Source organism: Podarcis gaigeae, assembly GCF_964106915.1.
Source record: "Podarcis gaigeae genome assembly, chromosome: 17".
Taxonomy (NCBI): Eukaryota; Metazoa; Chordata; class Lepidosauria; order Squamata; family Lacertidae; genus Podarcis; species Podarcis gaigeae.
In genome coordinates, this window is record NC_139694.1 from 21,572,102 (window position 1) to 21,595,394 (window position 23,293).

The 23,293-nt window shown below is 45.9% G+C and overlaps 2 long non-coding RNA genes across 3 annotated transcripts in view; one reads left to right on the top strand and one right to left on the bottom strand.

Annotated features, from left to right (window-relative positions):
• Nucleotides 1-23,293, top strand: part of LOC310835367 — a 67,265-nt gene that overhangs the window by 8,621 nt on the left and 35,351 nt on the right. The gene's annotated exons all lie outside the window — the stretch shown is intronic.
• On the bottom strand, nucleotides 2,658-4,220 carry LOC310835359. The gene is made up of 2 exons (XR_014559596.1): nucleotides 4,095-4,220; nucleotides 2,658-3,427 (listed from the first exon to the last, which is right to left on the bottom strand). It is a non-coding gene; the product is annotated as an uncharacterized lncRNA (long non-coding RNA).

Genomic DNA, 23,293 nt, shown 5'->3' on the forward strand with positions numbered 1-23,293 from the left:
TCCTGGCTTCAGCAAAAGGAACCTGAAGCCCCCAGAGTGCAGCAGGACTTCCCGCTGCGCTCTGGAGGCTTCAGGTGGCTATCCCTGAAGCCTGGAGAGCGAGAGGGGTCAGTGCGCACCGACCCCTCTCGCTCTGGAGGCTTCAGCGAAAGCAACACGTAGCCTCCAGAGCGCGGAGGGAGCACTCCCTCTGCGCTTTGGAGGCTTCACGTTGCTATCGCTGAAGCCAAGGAGCCTGCATTCGCTCCATAGGACGCACACACATTTCCCCTTAATTTGGGGGGGGGGTGTCCTATAGAGCGAAAAAATTGGGGTGTGTCCTATAGAGCGAAAAATACAGTAGTACCGGCACCTCTTTCTGTTGCTGCGAAAAAGTGTGGCACTTACTATAACAACTATATGGTGAGTTTCTAGGAAAAGAGCACCCTGCAAGTAACTAATAATCAACCAATATGTATGTACCGTATGTACTCGAGTATAAGCCGACCTGAATATAAGCCGAGGCACCTAATTTCACCACAAAAAACTGGGAAATCTTATTGACTCGAGTATAAGCCGGTTCACCACACCACAAACCTCCTGGTGGGCCAGAGTGTATGTGCGAGCGCATGCGCACAAAGCAGAGGGGGCTTCTCTCTCCCCCCAGCCCCTCCCATCCCCCTGCCTACTTAGGGTGCTGCCGAGAGGCAGTGGCTGGTGGCGGCAGCGGCAGAGGAAGAACAAGCAGCCCAAAAGGGCTGCTTTCGGGCTGCTCATTCCTCTGCCACCGCCAGCTTCTGCCCCTTGCAAGGGCAGGCACAGGAGCCACGCTTGGCAAAGCAGTAGCGGCATGAGTGGCAGCAGCAAACAGCTTGCTCCAATGAGGGGCTGCTGGAAATGAACTCGAGTGGGACCCTCACTCAAGTATAAGCTAAGGGTGGCTTTTTCAGCATAAAAAATGTGCTGGAAAAGTCTGCTTATACACGAGTATATACGGTACATAAAAACAAGTCAATAACAAGGCATAGGATTTGACTGCAAATATCTATAGCTGCAAATATCTATAGCTGGCGGGGACGCAGGTGGTGCTGTGGGTTAAAGCCTCAGCGCCTAGGACTTGCCGATCGAAAGGTCGGCGGTTTGAATCCCTGCGGCGGGGTGCGCTCCTGCTGCTCGGTCCCAGCGCCTGCCAACCTAGCAGTTCGAAAGCACCTCCGGGTGCAAGTAGATAAATAGGGACCGCTTACCAGCGGGAAGGTAAACGGCATTTCCGTGTGCAGCTCTGGCTCACCAGAGCAGCGATGTCACGCTGGCCACGTGACCCGGACAGCGCTGGCCCCTGGCCTCTTGAGTGAGATGGGCGCACAACCCCAGAGTCTGTCAAGACTGGCCCGTACGGGCAGGGGTACCTTTACCTTTACCTTTACCTTTATCTATAGCTGGCAGCTTGATCTGAACAAATTGGACAACAGAGCAAGTTTAGGAGTTGCCATCTCTTGTAACTGTGTAAATAAGTTCTTATTCACACGTATCAGGGGGACTAAACCATGGTCCTCCAGATGTTCTGGGACTTCAACTCCCTTCAGCTGCAGCCAGCATGGTAATGGTCAGGGATGAGGAGCGTTACAGTCCAGCAGTCCAACTTTAAGCTTTGTTTCCCTCTGTTTTTTTAAAAAAACAGCTAGCCTCAGCTTAAATAGTCACAGAATCCATAGTATGCGCAAGTCCACCTCTTCACAATCTTGTTCCTTCATTGCTGTTCTGAAGACAGAGTAGAGAGAGTGTCTACACTGGCTGGCAGTGACTCTCAGGGGTTTCAGACTGAGGTCTCTCCCAGCCCTTCTTGGAGATGCTGGGAATTGGACCAAGGGCCTTCTGAATGCAAAGCAGATGGTCTACCAATGAGCTATGACCCTTGGACTACTGCAATGCCCTCTACGCGGGGCTACCTTTGAAGGTGACCCAGAAACTACAACTAATCCAGAATGTGGCAGCTAGACTGGTGACTGGGAGTGGCCGCCGAGACCATGTAACACCGGTCCTGAAAGACCTAAGTTGGCACCCAGTGCGTTTCCGAGCACAATTCAAAGTGTTGGTGCTGACCTTTAAGGCCCTAAACAGCCTCGGCCCAGTAGACCTGAAGGAACATCTCCACCCCCTTCGTTCCCTCACTGTGAGAAGCCAAGTTACAGGGAACCAGGCAGAGGGCCTTCTCGGTAGTGACACCCGCCCTGTGGAAGCCCTCCCACCAGATGTCAAAGAGATAAACAACTACCAGACATTTAGAAGACATCTGAAGGCAGCCCTGTTCAGGGAAGTTTTTAACATGTTACATTTTAATGTATTTTTAATCTTTGTTGGAAGCCTCCCAGAGTGGCTGGGGAACAAATAAATTATTATTATTATTATTATTATTATTATTATTATTATTATTATATATTCAACACAAGAAAACAGTTACAATTTGTTGTTGACAAAGGACAGCTGGACATATAAAGGGCCCCATTACCTTTCAGTAGCTTAGGGCCTAATCAAACCTAAATCCGGCCCTGGTAAAGAGAATATGTTTCAGAACAGGATCCTACAGGCGTTGGTTTTCTTGCCTCAGTTCAGCTGTTGTCTTCAAGTTTCTTTAGAGTTTGCCCGCTGCTTGTACTAATAAAATGGAATCGAGGTGCTTATAAGGGAATGAGGCAAGCCTTTAATTCAGCAGGTTATAGGCCATAGTGAACTATGATGTGGACTTCGTTTCCAAGACACACACATGATGGAAAACTGGGAACTATCGATGAACATGTTGTGAACCCAAGCAATGTTGACGTCCTGCATCAAAGGGATCTCACAGAAGAAACAGTTTGAACTGCAGTATTCATGACGAAGACAGTTTTTGGGAAGCAGAATTGCACAGCCATTGGAAGATAACTAGTCGCTATTGTAGAAACCAAGGCAGTAAATCCATTTTCCATTTCCTTCCTGGACCTACTAAAGCCATCACTGACTTATCAGGTCACCAGGCTGGTCAAAAAAGGCATAACAGGTGCAGGAAGGCAGACATAAGTCAAGGTCTCTGGTAGCAGCATCACATAAGACCCTGACAGTCAGAGATTTGACAGAGCCCATCAACTTATACTGGAAATAAGTGCAGTACATTACAATCCCCAATTCAGCTGCAAAAAGTTTGCCTTTTCCCAAAGCCAGGCTAAAAAACATAACTGCAGCATTCCAAGTATGTGGTTCTGACAAACACTTCCTTGATTTCAAGAACTTTGAGGACTGGCCTGCCTAATATCTCTCCTTTCTTTTTTTTGGGGAGGTGTCTGTTTTTTCTCCTCCTTTAGAAAACACTGAAGACGCAATATGCGAAATGAGGAGCCCAGAAGAAAAGACTGTCTTCATCCTGGCGAAAACCTCACATGAATATGTACTGCCCGAGCCGTCGAGTTCAGCACTAATGTTAAGATAAAAGGGAGAAAGAAAGAAGAAGCCATTTACCTGTCATTTAGACTGCTACATTTCCAGATCCTGTTAAACACAATAATTACACTGCAAATTGGCATTGAGCAACAAATGTAGCAAAATTGCAGAGCCCGACTTTTTATGGTCCTTCTCTTTTTTCCCCCCGCAGATTTTGTCTTCCTTACAATCGGTTTCCAGGATAATTGTGCCTCCCTTTGTTGAAAATGATGACTGTACTTACGTAGTGCCCTCAAGAAGGCGAAACTGCATGCCTCAGTGAATTCTATCATCATTTCACCCCCTAATGAGAGAGATTGTTTGCAGGCAGATGAAATTAAATTGTAAGCTCTATTGACTTCAACAACAGGTGCCATTTGTGAAGACCCAAAGGGAACTATTGAATTGTCAAAAAAGATTTAACTCTTCCCAGCACAGAGGCATCAGATAATATTTCCTTGGTGTTTGCACATCACAAGACATTAGCTCACGTAAACATCCACCACTAATAGTGGAGGCAATCGCATCACTGGGAAAATGGCCAAAAAGGTTTGAACCAACCGGGAACAGATTGTCTTCAGTTTCCTGATTTTCAAGTTGCAGCCATCAAGGAAGAACAGAATGAAACTGAGGAAGAAACAAGCTTAAAGCTTTTAAATTACCTAGGTCTAAGCCCCACTGAATTCAGCAGGACTTACTTCTGAGTAGGGCTGGTTAGGATTGTGCTGCAATTCATTCTTTCCAACTGTTTGAAAAGAGAACAGAAACTTGTGTGTCGAGGTCCCCAGCGCCACCCCAAATAACTCACACATCACACAGAAATTTTGTTTGAGGTTTTTGGCATAATTTTGGCCACAACTTTATTAAAATACAAAAATGTGAGTGGTTGCTTAGGCATTGGTTGCGACTATCTGTCCCCCCAGTGGGGGACAGACTGACATTCCGCACGCCTGCAAAAGTCAGAAAAGGGGAATACACTTGGGGGTAGCGACGGAGCAGGGAACCTGCCCTCAGCCCTCCCCAAATGCAACCAGGGGCTCTTGTATGGCCCTAGCCCCTTGACAGGGTTGGACGAATGCAATAGTGAGCCCCTGTATTCCTTTAACAGAATCCCTTGCAGCAGCAGCATTAGAGAGGCAGGCACAGCCAATCCATGTCCCTCAACCAACCAAACCATAAACCAATGCCTAACCACAACCTTACAAGTTGTGATGATTTGCTACGCAATAGGCAAAAACCAAATGGCCCCAGCCAATCACCCAGGTGGACAAAATTCCTACCGGGCCCCCGCTCCAAAGCAGACGACCCCATGACAGGCAAAGCGAGGTTAAAGCGAACAAGCCTAAATATAGGGGGGGGGACGGGCAATCCGATGCACGGGCGAAAAGAGGAAGTTCTATGCCTCGTGCAGGGAGTTTTAGCATTTCTGGCTGTCAGTCATCAAATGGCAACGTTAACTTCTTCCCAACAAGGGAAGCCCAATCACAACAGTGGCCAATGATCAATTAGCCCGCCCCACAACTTTGGAGTGTCCTGTCAGCCTCCACCGCAACACGTGCTCTCCATGAAGGAGAACACGCTTTAACTGTTGCTTTGGGCTGAGGAGGAGAGAAGGGGAAGGGATTTTCGTTCAGGAAGAAAATGTAAGGAAATTCTTCTTAAAGGTTGACTCCAGGTATTGCCCATGTCAGATTTTTTTTCTTGAAGAGAGGTTAAAGAGCATTGGAGACACTGTACAATCCCACCAATTGGTCAGGGACATTGAGAATTGTAGTCTAGCAACTTCTCGACAGCCACAGGCTCCCCATCTCTGACCTAGATACTGTATTCACTTCCAACCCACAATGCTTGAGATCATCCCATGAGATCTACACGTTCTCAATTTGAGTTGCTGACAAAGTTTTTCCTCAACAGTCATTGACATATCAACCTTCCAACTACGATTTTCTAAAGTGTTCTTGGACTGTATCATCATTCTTCAAAACTAATCAAACACCCTTGCTTTCTTCATCCAACCCAAAGTCCAAGAAGAAACAAACTAGTCCTCTGAATGTTTTTCACTTCTTGTTAATTCCTGCCCTCGTCAGAGCATTGCAATCTTCCTGGAGAATCCTCCCCATTTTGGACATAATTTGATATTTGAGTGATGTGAAGAACAATTAAATACTTATGCATTACGTAACATCAAACATCTCCTTGGAGATGAAGTATATGCAAATGATAATGTCTTATGGTCATGGTTAAAATTATTTAATTTCAACTTGAAAGTGGAGAGATTTTGCAACAGCATGATATATTTGATCCAATGAAATAATCAAACCAGTCTTGTATCACATTAGCGGCAATTTATCTCTCCTGCCAGAAGGGGAAAATATATTCCAGCTGCAATAAATGGATTTATGTCTCCCATAACTATTTCTTTTTGCTGAAATATTCCACATTCATTTATTTATGGAAAGTATTTTTACCCTGTTCTTCAGCCAAAAGGGCTTCCACAGTTGCTTAGGTATGATCAATAAAGACAAGACAGTCCTTGCCCATAGGCATGCCATCTAAAATACATGACACAAAAGGAAGAGGGGATGGCAAGGGGAGAAGAAAAAAGAAAACTCACACACCAATCCTTTAAAAATATTTCTTCTAATGACCATCTTGAAATACAGAGATGGTAGCTCTAAACATCAAACAGAAAGTGACAGCTGTAGCATCTCTGTGGGAGATGATTGTAGGGAATGTTTTCCTGTTCAAGTGTGACAACTCAAACTTTGGCTCCTCCTTCCCTCCCTCCCCCAATTTTATTCATTGGTAGTTATTACAGGCAAAATAGCTCACCTGCCTGCAGCTGAAGCTGGAAGAAAGCTCTTGAAGGAGCCATGATCACATGTCACATAGGACTCCTGCGACATATATCCAAAGATGTATGCCCGCAATACATAAGCAGAGTCCAAGCAGAAGCTAGGCATTGGAGGTGTGGGTTTCTAAGCTACTTTATTATGTACAAAACAGAACAAAGGAAAACATGGCTCCTCTCTCCTCCTTCATCTCCGAGAGAGCAGAAAAGCAATAGTACAACATAATGGAACAATGTAGCTCATCAGTAGGCAAACTAAGGCCCAGGGGCCGGATCCAGCCCAATAGCCTTCAAAATCTGGCCCGCGGACAGTCCAGGAATCAGCATGTTTTTACATGAGTAGAATGTGTGCATTTATTTAAAATGCATCTCTGGGTTATTTGTGGGGCATAGGAATTTGTTCATTTCCCCGCCCACACACAATATAGTCCGGGCCCCCCGCAAGGTCTGAGGGACAGTGGACCGGACCCCTGCTGAAAAAGTTTGCTGACCCCTGGTGTAACTGAACTTCCGTTCTCATGACTCCAACAGTATGGAATGTCAACACAGACATGTGATGAAAACAATCACACATCCTGCAACGGAGAGGAATGAAATCCCAACACTTTTTATGGTGCATTCATGATTACTTCTGCTCATGATACTGTCATGACATACCCAATCCCCTTTCAAAACAGTTTGTGCCTCCAAAAGTTTTGGGCTTTGTTTCCAATTAGTGCACATCCCGCAACTGCCTACTCAAATCCTATAGCTTTTCTATCACAAATGTTCTGGCTTGTTGTTTTTACTCTGGTCCAGCTTTAATTCCGGTATAGCCCCTCCAGAAAGCAAGAATGTGCTAGCACTGGGGAAGGACCACAGAACAATTAATAAAGCCACACACCCTGAGGTTAACTCAGGATTGCCTCAAAGGCTTGCCTTCGAAAAGGCACCAGCTACCAATAGAAGAGCAGAGCGTTTTCACTCTTTCAGTAGATGCGGACAAGGGCACCCTAAACAGAAGGAACTCCTGCATACACTGTTATAGAACATATTTTCTTTGCTGCCTAACAAAGCTTTGTTTTCTTTCACCGCTGCTCATTCTCAGAGCCATTTCACACACAGAAGGGCAGCCTGTCACATTACCTGGTGCAGAACAGGACTGGAAACCTGCCAAATCTGGAGCATGTGAGCAGGGGTGTAGAAATGCATGCAGTGCTATTTTTCTATAAAAAGAGGTGCCAGAACTCACCATGAGCACCTCCCTTGTTCTCTTATAAGAAGAAGAAGAAGAGTTTGTTTTTGATATCCCGCTTTATCACTACCAGGAGGAGTCTCAAAGCGGCTAACATTCTCCTTTCCCTTCCTCCCCCCACAACAAACACTCTGTGAGGTGAGTGGGGCTGAGAGACTTCAGAGAAGTGTGACTAGCCCAAGGTCACCCAGCAGCTGCATGTGGAGGAGCGGGGAATCGAACCCGGTTCACCAGATTACGAGTCTACTGCTCTTAACCACTACACCACACTGGCAACGGCACCCACCTGAGAGGTATCAGACCTGAGTTCCCATAAGTTCCAGGTGGGGGGGAAATCCATGGGCGTAGTACAATTCCCCTGGTACATGTGATCTCTGACCATGAATAATTGGTTTAGAACCGATTTGTTATCCCACTTCAAAATCAAGGAAGTGATGCAAGATACATCCACGCTATAGATTTTGTTGGCTTCTGTCTGTCTCGGGAGACAATGGAGGAATGCTCCTTTAAAGGTGAAGTCAAACTGTTGGAAGGTTACAGCGCCTGCTGTGGCTGGAAATACCGATACAGGAGAGACATGTTTTGTTGCAGCTAGGGCTGATGAAGGCATCCAGTTTCGCTGTTACAGATGCATCATGGTGTTTCTTCTCTCTGTGCTCCTCGTCCTCTGGTCACTGCTGTGGATACACAAACTGATGGTCTGTCTCCAGGCACTGTGTTCAGGGTTCAGGCAAGGGATTCCCACACGGTGGGGTTAATAATAATAATAATAATTTATTACTTATACCCCGCCCATCTGGCTGGGTTTCTCCAGCCACTCTGTTGTTCTTGTTTAGTCGTTTAGTCGTGTCCGACTCTTTGTGACCCCATGGACCAGAGAACGCCAGGCACCTCTGTCCTCCACTGCCTCCCGCAGTTTGGTCAAACTCATGCAGGTAACCTCGAAAACACTATCCAACCATCTCGTCCTCTGTCGCCCCCTTCTTGTGCCCTCCATCTTTCCCAACATCAGGGTCTTTTCCAGGGAGTCTTCTCTTCTCATGAGGTGGCCAAAGTACTGGAGTCTCAGCTTCACGATCTGTCCTTCCAGTGAGCACTCATCCAGCCACTCTACAGAATATTAAAAACACAATAAAACATCAAACATTAAAAACTTCCCTAAACAGGGCTGCCTTCTGATGTCTTCTAAAAGTAAGATAGTTGTTTATTTCCTTGACATCTGATGGGAGGGCGTTCCACAGGGTGGGCGCCACCACTGAGAAGGCCCTCTGCCTGGTTCCCTGTAACCTCACTTCTTGCAGTGAGGGAACTGCCAGAAGTCCCTTGGAGCTGGACCTTAGTGTCTGAGCTGAATGATGGGGGTGGAGACGCTCCTTCAGCTCTACTGGGCCAAGAGCAACTGAGTTGATGTTGCCAGCCTTCATGTCATGCTTGCAGACATCTTTGTCAATGAGAGCCAGTGTAGTGTAGTGGTTAAGAGCGATAGACTTGCAATCTGGGGAACTGGGTTCGCTTCTCCGCTCCTCCACATGCAGCTGCTGGGTGACCTTGGGCCAGTCACACTTCTCTGAAGTCTCTCAGCCCCACTCACCTCACAGAGTGATAAAGCGGGATATCAAATCCAAACTCCTCCTTCTCCTCCTCCTATGGGCCTAATGCCTGAAGCCAGCTCCCCATAGGGTAATGGCACCTTCCATTCTGTCAACATGACCAAACCAGGGGAGATGTTGCTGAGACAGGAGCACAAACATGCTGGGAAATGTGGGCTTGGGAGAGTCCATCTGTGTTTGAGACTCCGTCCTGCCATGTGATGCCCAAAATCTTCCTGGCAAAGTGCATGCAGAAGGCGCTGAGGCATCGCTCACACCGGAAGCTCATGGTTTCCCCCCAAGAATCCCAGGAACTGCAGTTTACCCTTCATGGAGCTATAATTCCTAGCACCCTTAAACTACAGTTCCCAGGGTTCTTTGAGGGGGAGCCATTTGTTTTACATGTCCTTATGGTGTACGGTTTGGGTGAGGGCATAGTGTGTGCTGCCAAATACAGTGGTACCTCAGGTTACATACGTGTCAGGTTACATACGCTTCAGGTTACAGACTCTGTTAACCCAGAAATGGTGCTTCAGGTTAAGCACTTTGCTTCAGGATGAGAACAGAAATTGTGCTCTAGCGGCGCGGTGGCAGCAGGAGGCCCCATTAGCTAAAGTGGTACCTCAGGTTAAGAACAGTTTCAGGTTAATTACGGACCTCCGGAACGAATTAAGTACTTAACCTGAGGTACCACTGTACAGCAGTTCTTTCCAAGGATATCAGGTGGAATGGAATGAGGAGGTGGAAGGGGAACCAAAACAGTTTTATTAACAAATAAACAGCAGGCATGCAAAGCATTAAATAAAACACACCTGACAGGGGCTACCCAATCTCCCCTTCAGCTGCCCGGAGCCCCAGGTAGAGCAGCTGGTCTCCCAGCATCAGGTCCTTTGATCTGGGTAGAAGCTCTTCAGCCCCCCCCCCCCACACACACACCTATGGCTTTTATAGCCTGCCTAGATGTAAGCAAGTGCACCTGGCATTGCTCATGATTAGCCCAGGACCCTGAGATTGAACTAATACAGAGCGGCTGAGAGTCTCCCACTACCTGCAGCTGGGCATCCAGCCAGCACTTGCAATAATAATAATAATAATAATAATAATAATAATAATAATAATAATAATATATCATTTATACCCCGCCCATCTGGCTGAGTTTCCCCAGCCACTCTGGGTGGCTCCCAATCAAGTATTAAAAACAATACAGTGTTAAATATTAAAAACTTCCCTGAACAGGGCTGCCTTCAGATGTCTTTTAAAGATAGGATAGCTGCTTATTTCCTTCACATCTGAAGGGAGGAGGTTCCACAGGGTGGGCGCCACTACCGAGAAGGCCCTCTATCTGGTTCCCTGTAACCTCACTTCTCGCAATGAGGGAACCGCCAGAAGGCCAGATCTCAGTGTCCAGGCTGAACGATGGGGGTGGAGACGCTCCTTCAGGTATACAGGACCGAGGCTGTTGCAAGACAGAAGAACCCAATAAATTCCCGACAGGTGTGTGAAACACAAGAATCAAACTGGGGACGTTAAAGGGAAAGGGACATGCCACCTAACTCCTCAAAATACAATTGTCTTCCGCATTTCCACTACATGGTGTGGTTCAACTTAGACCCTTATGGTTTTTTCTGCCCAAGCAACTGGGAAAGACCAGTTTCTTTCCACCCAGGCCCAAGCAGCTGGCCAAGTATAACTCACTCCTGGAAAGTAGTAAAAAGCTTTGTGCTTGCTGGTAACTAACAAAAGCCCTTCCTTCAGTAGTTGATCCTCAGATTCACTCCATTATTCACTGGCAGAAGGGTAGGGGGGATAGAATGGGGAAAAAATTTATGGTTTGCATTTGCACAAAAATCATGGTTTCCTAATGCAGGTTTAAATAGACAACCAGCGGGTTTTCTGCATAACAAGTATATATTTTTTGCCATTTTTGTGTAGCAATGGTTGAGTATGTATGAGCACACACAGGAAGGCGTAGCCTGGAGAGGCATGTGGGCATAACTATTACAGGCATTGTCTCCGGCCTCCTGGGGACAGCCCAGCCACCAAGTCATGCTCCTTGCAAATAGCAAGTAGGTTGCCTGCTACCTGGTGAGATAATGCCTGTTTCATTCGGGTAAGAAGGAGGAAAATGTGTTAATAACATCTCTGACATTTAATGATGTTTCTTTCGTTTTTCAACACATCATTGCACAGATATTGAATCCATTCATTTCGGTAATGGACTCGACTTCTGCAAAGCGTTCCTCCTCTTAAAATAAATAAATAAATAGATGCAAACAACAAGGGGAAGGGGGGAGGGGGAGCGGGTGCGAATTGCAACACAGGGCTCTCTCTCTTGCCCTTCCACCCCACTGTACATGGCATTTGGCATTTGGCAAGCTGGGCTCTATTCCATTTGGTTGCCTCCGTCTCTGTGAAATATCGATTTCGCACCCCCTATATTGCTATCGTCCGGTTTTCAAATGGAACTGCATGTATGTCAGACCCTTTCAGTTCAAAATAAACTATTTTCAATTATACTGATGTAGCTGAAGTCCAGGGAAGAGAGAGAGAGAGAGAGAGGGAGGGAGGAATATTCAATGTCACACTTTCGCCACCCCCAGGCAAAATCATTCCTCTTAGGGCAATGCAGAAACATAGGAACCTGCCTTATAATGAGCCAGACCATAATGAACCAGTTCATCTGGCTCCATGTTATTGTTATAAGAATTGAAAGGTCCGAAATATAAAATAAACGTTCGTAAATGTACAAGGCAAACACAAACATAAGTATATAAACCATGTGCCTGAAATAGTACAGGAGAGCAATCCTGAAGCCATTTTGAGGCTCCCAAACCATTTTGACTCTCCCAAATTGACCTCAAATATTTCTCTGCAAGGAGGAAGGAAATGGGAAAGCCTCTCCGTTGTCTTTTGCTTATCTGTCTTAAGAGTGTATTTGTGTATGAATGGGTTGAGCTTGTGACCTGGAATCAGGAACTATATATTTAAAAGTATTTACCATCACAGAAGAATGGCCAGGCTGCCCAGGTAAAGCAATCAGTGACCATTAACAGATATCCTGGCAAACAGGATTTTGGCTGCAGACGACCTCCTGTGATGTAGACTGCCCCCTTCTGTGATGTATGTATGATGTTTTGGGGGGTGGTCTTGGGCTACAGGGTGGGCAATTTCAAAATCTATATAGGGGCTGAAGATAGGATTGCCTGGCATGCTCTGGTTCATGGGGTCAGGAAGAGTCGAACACGACTAAACGACAATATAGGGACTTGCACACCATTGCTCTGGGTTCCTCCTCCTTCATATGGTGAGTAAGGACCCTGTTGTAACAGTTTAATAAAGATCAGGCTTACCAGCTGCTTTGCTTCTCCATATTCTCTGGTTGGCCTCTGTTATTTTCTTCTACCAATGGGGAACCCACTTAAGGACTCTATATAGGCTCTTGGATACCCCATAAGGGAAAAGGAGCAGGTTTTTTCTATAACATTATCTACATTGACTAGTGTCTACCTAGTGTCAAGGGACGATCCCAGTCCTGGAGATGCCAAGAATTCAACCTTCTACATGCAAAAAAGATGCTTCACCTCTCCCACAACTGTTTTGTTTTGTTTGCAAAATCCTTTTTCCACCCTTGCATGTATTGCAGATATTAACGTTGTGCAGTTTGAAGTGACTGGGAGAATAAGAACTGACTCTTTTGGGGAGAAACCATTGTCCGGACCCATAAAAATATTATTCAAACTGTTACCTGCAGAACTCTTCAAAAACAGAACATAATTATCAAAGACGCATCAAAAATATCCATACAACGTCTTCTGCTGTCCAGCGCAGGTGCAGCATCTTAGAAATAAAAGATAACTCCCTCCAAAAAAAAAAAAACGTGGGTGGCGCTGTGGGTTAAACCACAGAGCCTAGGACTTGCCGATCAGAAGGTCAGTGGTTCGAATCCCCACGACGGGGTGAGCTCCCGTTGCTCAGTCCCTCCTCCTGCCAACCTAGCAGTTCGAAAGCACGTCAACGTGCAAGTAGATAAATAGATACCACTCCGGCAGGAAGGTAAACGGTGTTTCCATGCGCTGCTCTGGTTCACTTAGTCATGCTGGCCACATGACCCTTAAGCTGTACGCTGGCTCCCTCGGCCAATAAAGCGAGATGAGCGCCGCAACCCCAGAGTCGGCCACAACTGGACCTAATGGTCAGAGGTCCCTTTACCTTTACTCTCCCCTAATCCAGGCTGCCTTAGTCTCCCCGAGGCTATGCAGCTTCTTGGACAGCTTTGTTCTCTGTTACTAACAGCCGCCACCCTTTCAATATGGCAAATTTGCAACTCAGTACCTTTGTCACCTTATCTAAGGTTACAACGCTCACATGTTAGCTAGTAGAAAACAATTGTTAGTTAATTTTCAACTCAGCAAGAGCTCAGAGTCCACTTAGAAAACCACTGTGGGGAAACCTAAATGTTAGCAATACATATTTAGCCATTTTCCATTTTAAACCTTCATTAATACACACACGTTTTCCATTTCTATGTCAATGAAACCAATTATACTTAACACCGTGAGTACAGCTTCACAGTCTGTATGACACAAGGACCTGGTCTCCATTGTGAAGTCATGTTGCCATGTGCTTCCTCCATTGGCACCAAGGAGTTAAACACTGAAGCATTGTCTCTCTCCATGTTCTATGAGCTCAGAAATGTGTTTTATTAAGAAAGAAGCTAACCAAAAACCTCTAAGGGGGGCGTTATCCTGCAGTTCTTACCTGACCTTTAAGATTTTAAGTAAGCAATCATCTCTGGGAATGCCGATGTAATCCATATTTTATCTGACATTAATCCTTGATTATACCTTATCAGATATCAGTTTAGGTCTTACACCTTTTCCTTCGCATTCCTCCTCTCATTGTTGACCGCCTCCCCCTCAGGCAATAGAGCAGATGTTATCTTCAACAGTGCTAAGCATGCTGAGGACCTTCAGTGAGCAATAAGAGGAAATATGAGAGAGTTCTGGTCATATGGCACATGGTTCCATCCATTGTGCCTGCATCTGTTCAGTATAGCTCTAGCACATTTTGTCAGATGCTGAGAGGTTTGCGCCAGAATACCTAGTCCCCCTTGCAACCAGTTGGTCCCAAATTCAGGTAGGTAGCCGTGTTGGTCTGATGCAGTCAAAATAAAAGAAGCTTATACTTAGAACAAACTTAGTTGGTCTCTAAGGTGCTACTGGACTACTTTTTTAATTTTTTATTTCGAGTTGGTGGCCAAAGGCGGCATAATTTTGGAGAAAATTTTGCCAATGTAGAGCATCCAGATATAAGGAATAAATAGAACTAACTGATACAAAGGACAAACAAACAGAAGTAATAGCTGGAACTAATAGTGCTCAGACAGAAGTAAAACATATGCAGAAGTGGCATATTTGGGGCAAAATTTGACCAATCCAATTATAATAAAAGACATTAAGGCAGAAGTGATAGATCTGATCATAGAAAATGCAAGAAAACCATTTAACTTGAGTGAAAATGGTAATGTGATCTTATATTCAATGGCTAACTGACAAAATTAAATATTGAAAGAGATCAGTGGTGCTTATTTCCCTTTGCTGATGTACCCCCCAAAAAGGGCGCTTAATCACATTTTGAAACAAAAACGGAAACCCCACACCAAATATTTTGCATTTCCATCAGTGCAAGATTTGCCACCTATAAACTAGCTAGGAAATATATCCCAGCAATTCTGGCCAGATTCTGGTCCCTCAGATGATCACGCCAGCTGCCTTCAGAAGAATCCGACAATGAATATTGGCAGGTTGGGGAAGGAATGGTCTGTGGAATTTAAAAGCAATCTAATTTGGACTAATGGTGAAAGCATCACCGATCTTATTTTAAAAGCTTGAATATAATGTGATGGGAGTGGGATTCCCAGAATCACTCCCTGTACAGTCTCCATGTAAACTAGAATAAAGATTAAACCTAACCATTTGGAGTGGGGTTGTGGAAATGAACCTGGATTCCCTGTTGCATCTATGAAACATCTGCATACTCACTGAAGAGAACAGGGAAGACTGTGTGCATATGGAACACCATATGTTCATCAGAGGCAGCTGACCACAGCCTTGAATAATATTTCAAATCCCACAATCACCCCAACCCAGCAAAGTACACCTGGGTACCAATGAAGCACCTCATCTATATCACAATGTCCATCAGACTCTGCTGAACATTTTGCTTGCACCTTTTAATTAGGGTTGCCTGAACTTGCTGATTGGAAGGTCGGCGATTTGAATCCCCGTGACAGGGTGAGCTTCCATTGTTCGGTCCCAGCTCCTGTCAACCTAGCAGTTCAAAAGGACGTCAAAGTGCAAGTAGATAAATAGGTACCGCTCTGGCGGGAAGGTAAACGGCGTTTCCGTGTGCTGCTCTGGTTTGGCCAGAAGCGGCTTAGTCATGGTGGCCACATGACCCAGAAAACCCGTCTGCAGACAAACATCGGCTCCCTCAGCCAGTAAAGTGAGATGAGCGCTGCAACCTTAGAGTTGTTCGTGACTGGACTTAACTGTCAGGTCTCCTTTACCTTTTTATACATCTGGGAATTCCCAGACATGTCCTCTTTTGGGCACCTATAAACTAGCTAGGAAATATATCCCAGCAATTCTGGCCAGATTCTGGTCCCTACATGCCCATTTGGGGGCGGGGGGTATTTGACATTTTAAAGCAAATATGCTGCATTTTGAGGTTTTGCGTGTGTGTTTAAAAAAAAGTGTGTAAAATAGCTCAACAACTTTTTGTGTCTGGATTTTTACCTCTTAAAATATGGCAACTGTTTTGTCAGGGGCTGGAGTGAGGAGGAATGGTGGGGGCTGCTTCCCTTCTCCGATCCTAGACCGCATGGCACAGATGTCTAGCCACTTCCAGTTCCTCAGAATTTGCCGCCTGAGGCAGCTGCCTGACTCTGCAGTTCGCATTCCAGGCTGTGGAACGAGCCTGTATTGGAGTAACCAGCTCAGGGTCTTCATGGATCAAACATCCCTGACAACGGAAGCATAAACCAAGCTAAGAAAAGTGACAACTAGTTGTATGCACCAGAAATAACATTGCCACCATTGGTGAAATGATAAAGGGAGGGTTTGTTGTTGTTTTTTGTTTTTTTGGTAGTAAGGCATAGCTGGAGAGTAGATGTTTCTATTTTGCTACCCTGGCTGGCGGGTTTTGTGCACTGCTAGAGCTCAAGTCTTCTAAATGGCGCATCCCTGTTCCACCCTCAGATTCATCTCAGAGGGAGAGGTGCTTCTCAGCACTTGCCCTCAATTTGGTTTTATCATCCTCATGCTGTCATCTTTGCACTATCAATAATTGATCTTACAGTATCAGATCATTTAGTGATTGCATTTTAACTTAGATTGCTAATCCAAAATACCTCCAAGCATTTAATTAAATTTTTCCCTTTTAAAGCAGTTGCTACATGGTGAGTTTTAATGATAGACTCCTGCTCCTGATGAATACATATTACTCTGGTTAGTGTTAATGAGGGTTGCCTGCACGGAACAAGAAAAAGCTATTCCCATTGGATGTTGCAGTTAAATAAACAATACTCAGGATATTTTCTCCTCGACTGTGCCTTGTCGGCTGGTTTTTCATTTCTGCTACCCATCCAGACATGCTCAGGGAAGGAAGAAGTGTTGCAGGAGGTCACGACACTTTGCTTACAGGACATCTGGGGTAAAAATACTGTTACAAAAGTTGGGTTGCTCCCCATCTCTGTTGAGTGGTGGGGAAAGCCCATGGGATTCCAGACACTCACCCAGGGTCTGTGTTCCTTTGCAAAACTGAAGTGTGGTTGATACTGTCATACCTTTAAGAAATATGGTTTATTCCCCTATTTACACCTTCAATCAGCATGGAGTCCAGATCTTACAGCATGGTTATTTTACGAGGGGCTTCTCCCCCACAGAAGTGTAGCCCTGGAGTCCAAGGCATCTCTCCCAGCCAGCCTTCAGCCAGCCTGCCCAAGATGGATCCCAGTCTCTCTTCCTTCCCTTCTTCACAGAAACCCTTGGTCAGCACTCTCTTCCTATCACCTCACACTCAGTTACCCTGACAACCTTCCAAACCCCATCTTTGTTCACACCTCAGGGCAAGGAGGAAGAACAGTTCTCTTGCATTGTCAATGACCCTCAAAGACCCTGTATTGTTCCTTAATAGCCCTAGCTTGGCCAGGTCGTTTTCCATAGGCCAGCTCAGGAATTCCTCTGCAGCTTGTATTTTTCCCTTCATATCCCAAATAATACTGATTTCTAGGATTTGGGGGGTATCTCCCCCAAAGTTTTTACAATACCATGGTGAATATCCCACTGCATTTACACTTACTGTTTTCTTACTATTTAGTCACACGGTAAAAATGAGTCCACCTTGTGCAGAGAACACAAGACACCCATGACTCCTTGCTCTTTGAACACAGATCCTCCTGCTGACATGAACTTAGAAAACACACCTGTCCTGTACCAGTAAAAGTGAAGGAAGCCCCCACACTCCGCAAAATTTATAACAATACGCAAACAGTACACACCCACCTTTTGTTTCTACAATCTTCCCCTATGACTAAATTCCAGGGAACAATTAGAAAGCGGAGATATTGAGACTTGAGACTCAGCAATATTAGTCAAAAAACCAGCATTTTGAATGTGTTATAAATATGCAACACCGATGGCGCTGTAGAGCAGAAAACTTTTCCATGCAATTTTACATAGTGGGTTTTTTCTTTTGTTATAATGATTAAATTTCTGACATTTATGGCATCGTTCCCTCCACCCCCGGTGTGTAGATCCACCCTTAGGTGTGTCTTACTCTGAGGGCTTATCCACACTGTGCTTTCTAAACAGAGGTCTGCATTTTCCCAGTCTCTCTCTCTCATATATATATATATATATATATATATATATATATATATTTCAAAGTTTCAAAAAGGAAAAAAAACCCACAATTTTTTACACACACACACACACACACACACACACAACTTGTTTACATTAAACCATAGTCCATATCAATACATTTATGGGGTTCCCTGAACCCCCAGACTTCCCCCCCCCCCAGCCCTCCCTTGGCTTCCAAAATGTATCTTCCATTTTTAACTGCATCGGATTGCATTTATCCAAATTATTGTACTTCATTTTTACCCTTTGTTATTTTAAATTACAAGTGCTACCTCAATCCTGCTAACGTTTTTAGATTGTTAGTGTTCTTTATATATTCTATAAAGTTATAACTGAAGTATCTGAAGAAGTGTGCATGCACACGAAAGCTCATACCAAGAACTAACTTAGTTGGTCTTTAAGGTGCTACTGGAAGGATTTTTTTTTGTTTTGACTATGGCAGACCAACACAGCTACCTATCTGTAACTGGAACTATAAAGTTATGTCATTCTATTAAATTTGTCACCTTTTTGGTGCCTGATCTTCCCGGTCAGCCTTGCCATCTCCACATAGTCCATCATCTTCATTATCCATTCTTCTTTCAATGGCGCTCTTTCTTCTTTCCATCCCTGGGCAAATAATATTCTTGCCGCTGTTGTTGCATACATAAACAGTACTTTCTTAGCCTTTGGTAATTCGTCTCCTCTTATATTTAATAAAAAGGCCTCAAGTTTTTTAACCAAAGTTATTTTAAACATTTTTTTTCAGTTCATTATAAATCATTTCCCAGGCGGCCTTAGCTATTTTATAGGTCCACCACATATGATGAAATGTACCCTCTTTAACTTTACACTTCCAACATATGTTGGTCATGTTCCTACTGCATTTTTCCAGTCCTTGTCCCAGTGTTTCCCCTTCTCCCAGAAAAAAACCTTCTGTTTGTCACTGGATTCGCAGATTGTCATTTGCTCTGATTCAGCAGTAAAGCATGCATTTTCGTGGACAACAGGAGGGCAGGAGGTACTCAGGCACGGAATGTCTCTGTCCGGTTCACGGGCAATCGAAGTCCCAACAGGGGATGTCAGGACCAGGGCCAAGATGGCGGGTTGGGAGCAGGAACAGGGGTCCAGAAGCCAGGAGTCAGGAAGCCAAGAGTACAAGGGTCAGGAAGCAAGGAGTCAAAAAGCCAGGGGTCTGAGGATCAAGGATCAAGAAGCAAGGAGTCAAGGATCTGAGGATCAAGAAGCGGGGAGTCAAGCTGAGGTTCAAAGATCAGGAAGAAAGAAGCCAAACACAGCAAGGCAGGAAGCATGTTGCTGTGGCAAAGAGCCGAAGGGAAATGCTGACCTTATATCCCTTCCCAGCTCTTGCCACCAGGTGCTGTGAGTTACCAATCAGCCTCACCTGTGGCCGTGCCTTGCCTCTTCAGAACAAACTTGGAAGGCCACAGGTCATTTCGAAGGTCATTTTGTTGGTCAAAGAATTAAGGGCACTGAAGTTTGTGAAGGATTTCTGGGAACTGGATGTCTGTGGAGGGCAAACGACAATGCCCAGAACTCTTGGAGGGGGAAGATGCACTCTGAATGTGCTTTAGGCAGTGGCGTAGCTATCTGCTTGGGTGCCTGGGGCGGCGCATGCATCCTGCAGCTGGGGCTGGGGCAAGCTGCCCATGGGGGCGGGGGTCACTGCATGGAGCCTCTCCGCTGCCTCCCCCTCAGCTGTAGGGCGGCTGAGGGAGAGGCAGTGGGCAGACGCAAGCCCCACACTGCCATTTCAGGCAGTGCAGAGCCTGCAGGTGCCTGAGCCACCACGTCACTCCCAGGAGAGATGTGTGGCTTGGGCACGCTGCAGGCCCTGTGGTAAGTGCCGGCCCCTTCAGTATGGCACCCAGTGCCAGCCACATTTCATTACGTTTGTTGACTGAACTAAAACGTTCCGTGAGCCCCATATTTTTTAACTCATATTTTTGTCATTTTGTCATCCCCCTCAGTGATGACACCCGGGGTGCATCGCCCGCCCCCGCCCCTCCTTTCCTCCACCATTGGCTTTAGGTACAGCATATGCACAGCTTAAGGAGGGAGGGAAGAGGGTGAAGAGAGAGAGGAGCAAGGAAAAGAAAGAAGCTTAGAGGGAATTGCTTTTTTAAATTCATGCTTAGTTCAGGGGTTATTGTAGAGCCAGAACAGTGAACCTAGAGCCCTCCAGATGTTGCTAGCCTCCCATTCTCATCCACCCTGGTCCCTGGTCATTCTGGCTTGGACAGGTAGGAGTTGGGGGAGACAACATCTAGACAGCATTATGTTGGCTACAGGATTGCACATTCCACTGTATGGCAGAAGTGAGAGAGCAGAGGAAGAGGTTGACAGTTTTCTTGCAGATTTCTGCTGCAGCAAGAAAGCTCTTTCGCAGACACCTCCCCCCCCCCCAATTTCTCTACATTTTAATGTGCATGAAGATCATTTGGAGGCATGAGTTCTGCTCTGCCTCCATCCATAATGGCCTGTCGCTGCCTTCAGAATGCTAACTGTGATGATTGGACGCAAGAGGTGGGCGATTGAAAGGTTTGAGCGGGGGAATCTGCAGAAAATGTTATATGTCAGAGAATGTATTAAGAAAGCCCAAGTTTTTTAAGGAAAGGCAAAAGATGAACGGGTTGCGGAAGCTTCCTGGTTATGTGCTTTCCTGGAAAAGAAGCCAAAGTATACCAGTACACAGCTGTACACGTAAAGCACATTTAAAGAGCACACACACACCCTTCACAAACCCTGGGGACTGTAGTTGTTAAAGGTGCTGGGAACTGTAGGTCTGTGAGCAGTAAGACTATAGCTTCCAGGATATTGTGGGGCATAGCTGTCAACCATCCCTTATTTGGCGGGAAAGTCCCTTATCCCAGCGCCATGTCCCGCTGCTGTCCCTTATTGATGATGTCCCTTAAATTTCCTGAGTTTCAAAGGAAGCAGCTCCTCTCCCTCCCTGCCTGCCGGCCAGGGAGGAGGGAGGATCCAACTGTGTTGCTTGGCTGCGTTGCTCACCCTATAAGGAGTCTAAGAATGATTGGGGGGTGGAGCTTGCATGCCTTGTGCCGATCAAATCAGCTGCATTGCCTTTGCTCAGCACTTCCCAGCAGAGAGGTGACGGTAGTTTTCCTTTGCATCCCCTTTACCGGGTTGCTGCGCTGTGGGAACCACCGCTTGAGGCTTTGTTTGGCTGCTGGCTGGGCTTTCTGCCTTTGGCTTGGAGGGGCTCAGAAGTTGAACATACCTGTGTTCGGAAAATCCTTTATTTTGGCAGCTGATCCCTTATTTTTGAGGCTGCTGGTCCCTTATTTTCAAATCTGTAAGTTGACAGCCATGTTGTGGGGATGGGGTGTGCTTTAACTGTACGGTCAAAGTTGAATGGGTTACTGGGAATTGTGAGCTTGGAGTGTTGCAGAGTGGGCCACAGCAGCGAGAGGATGGCAGTATCTCTAGCTGTTTAGAATCATAGAATCACAGAATCGTAGAGTTGGAAGGGACCCTGAGGAGCATCTAGTCCAACCCCCTGCAAAGCAGGAATATGCAGCTGTCCCATGTGGGCATCGAACTTGCAACCTTGCTGTTATCAACACCATGCTGTAAACAACTGAGCTATCCTTCAGGGAGAGACTAGGGCAGGGGTTCTCAAACTTTTTCAGCAGGGGGCCAGTCCACTGTCCCTTAGACCTTGTCGGGGGCCAGAATATATTTTTTTTGGGGGGGGATGAATGAATTCCTATGTCCCACAAATAACCCAGAGATGTATTTTAAATAAAAGCACACATTCTACTCATGTAAAAACACCAGGCAGGCCCCACAAATAACCCAAAGATGTATTTTAAATAAAAGCACACATTCTACTCATGTAAAAACACCAGGCAGGCCCCACAAATAACCCAAAGATGCATTTTAAATAAAAGCACACATTCTACTCATGTAAAAACACCAGGCAGGCCCCACAAATAACCCAAAGATGTATTTTAAATAAAAGCACACATTCTACTCATGTAAAAACATGCTGATTCCCGGACCGTCCATGGGCCAGATTGAGAAGGCGATTGGGCCAAATAGAGCCCCTGGGCCTTAGTTTGCGTACCCATGGATTAGGGCATGGGTGGCTTTCCAGATGTTGCTGAACTCTCATCAGCCCCAGCCAGTATGACTGGCTATTTGTAATCCAGCGCACTTTCAGTTGAGATCATCTTTGTGAGATGAACTGCAATAATGTGATTCATGTTTTCAGGACCACGTAGGCTGGGAGCTACTTTCACCAGGATGGCAAATATCTGAACATTTTGGGTTATTGTATCTCATAAAGGATATTGTAGAGCAGGAGGAGAAAGGTCCTGAAAAGGGCAACCAAATTATCAGGGTCTGGAGTGACTCCTCAGTGAGGAAAGACTACCATGTTGGCGCGTTTTTAATTTAGAAAAGAATGCAAGGACGAGGAAGGATGGGCATGCAAGGACCGTTATAAAAATATGGTGCATGAAAAGTGGTCAGAGAGAATGTTTTTGAACCCTGGATAAGAGATTCAGGACAGCCAAAGAAGGGTTATATACTGCTTACTCATTATTACTCTCTTATATTTAGGGGCATAGGAAGGGAGAGCAGTGGGGGCGTTGTGCCCTGGGTGTCATCCCTGAGGGGGGTGACAAAATCCCCCCTGGGCAGATCACCACCCGGCCCCCCTGGGCACCAATTGCTACACCAATTGCCCCTTGGATGCAGATTGCTGCACCGATTGCCCCCCTGGGACTCTCACCCCGTCCCCAGGTGCACAGTATGTGCGACACTCTGGGTCCCAGAGCAGCTAGCTCTTCCTCTGCTTATATAATAATAATAATAATTAATAATAATTTATTATTTGTACCCCACCAATCTGGCTGGGTTTCCCCAGCCACTCAGGGCAACTTCCAACAAAGATCAAAAATACATCAAAATGTCACACATTAAAAACTTCCCTGAACAGGGCTGCCTTCAGATGTCTTCTAAATGTCAGGTTATCTCTTTGACATCTGATGGGAGGGCGTTCCACAGGGCGGTGCCACTACCGAAAAGGCCCTCTGCCTGCTTCCCTGTAGCTTTGCTTCTCGCAAAGACTCTCCTCCCTGAAAGAGAGGGGAGTGGCTGTGGACGGGAGCCCAAACACCGCTCCTAGCAGGGGGCATTGCCCCCTGCCTCCAGCTCACCTGGCTGGCACTCACGCCCCCCCCCCCCGTGGCCGTCCAACCAGGTGCCATGGGGGGGCGTGTCCAGCAGCCTT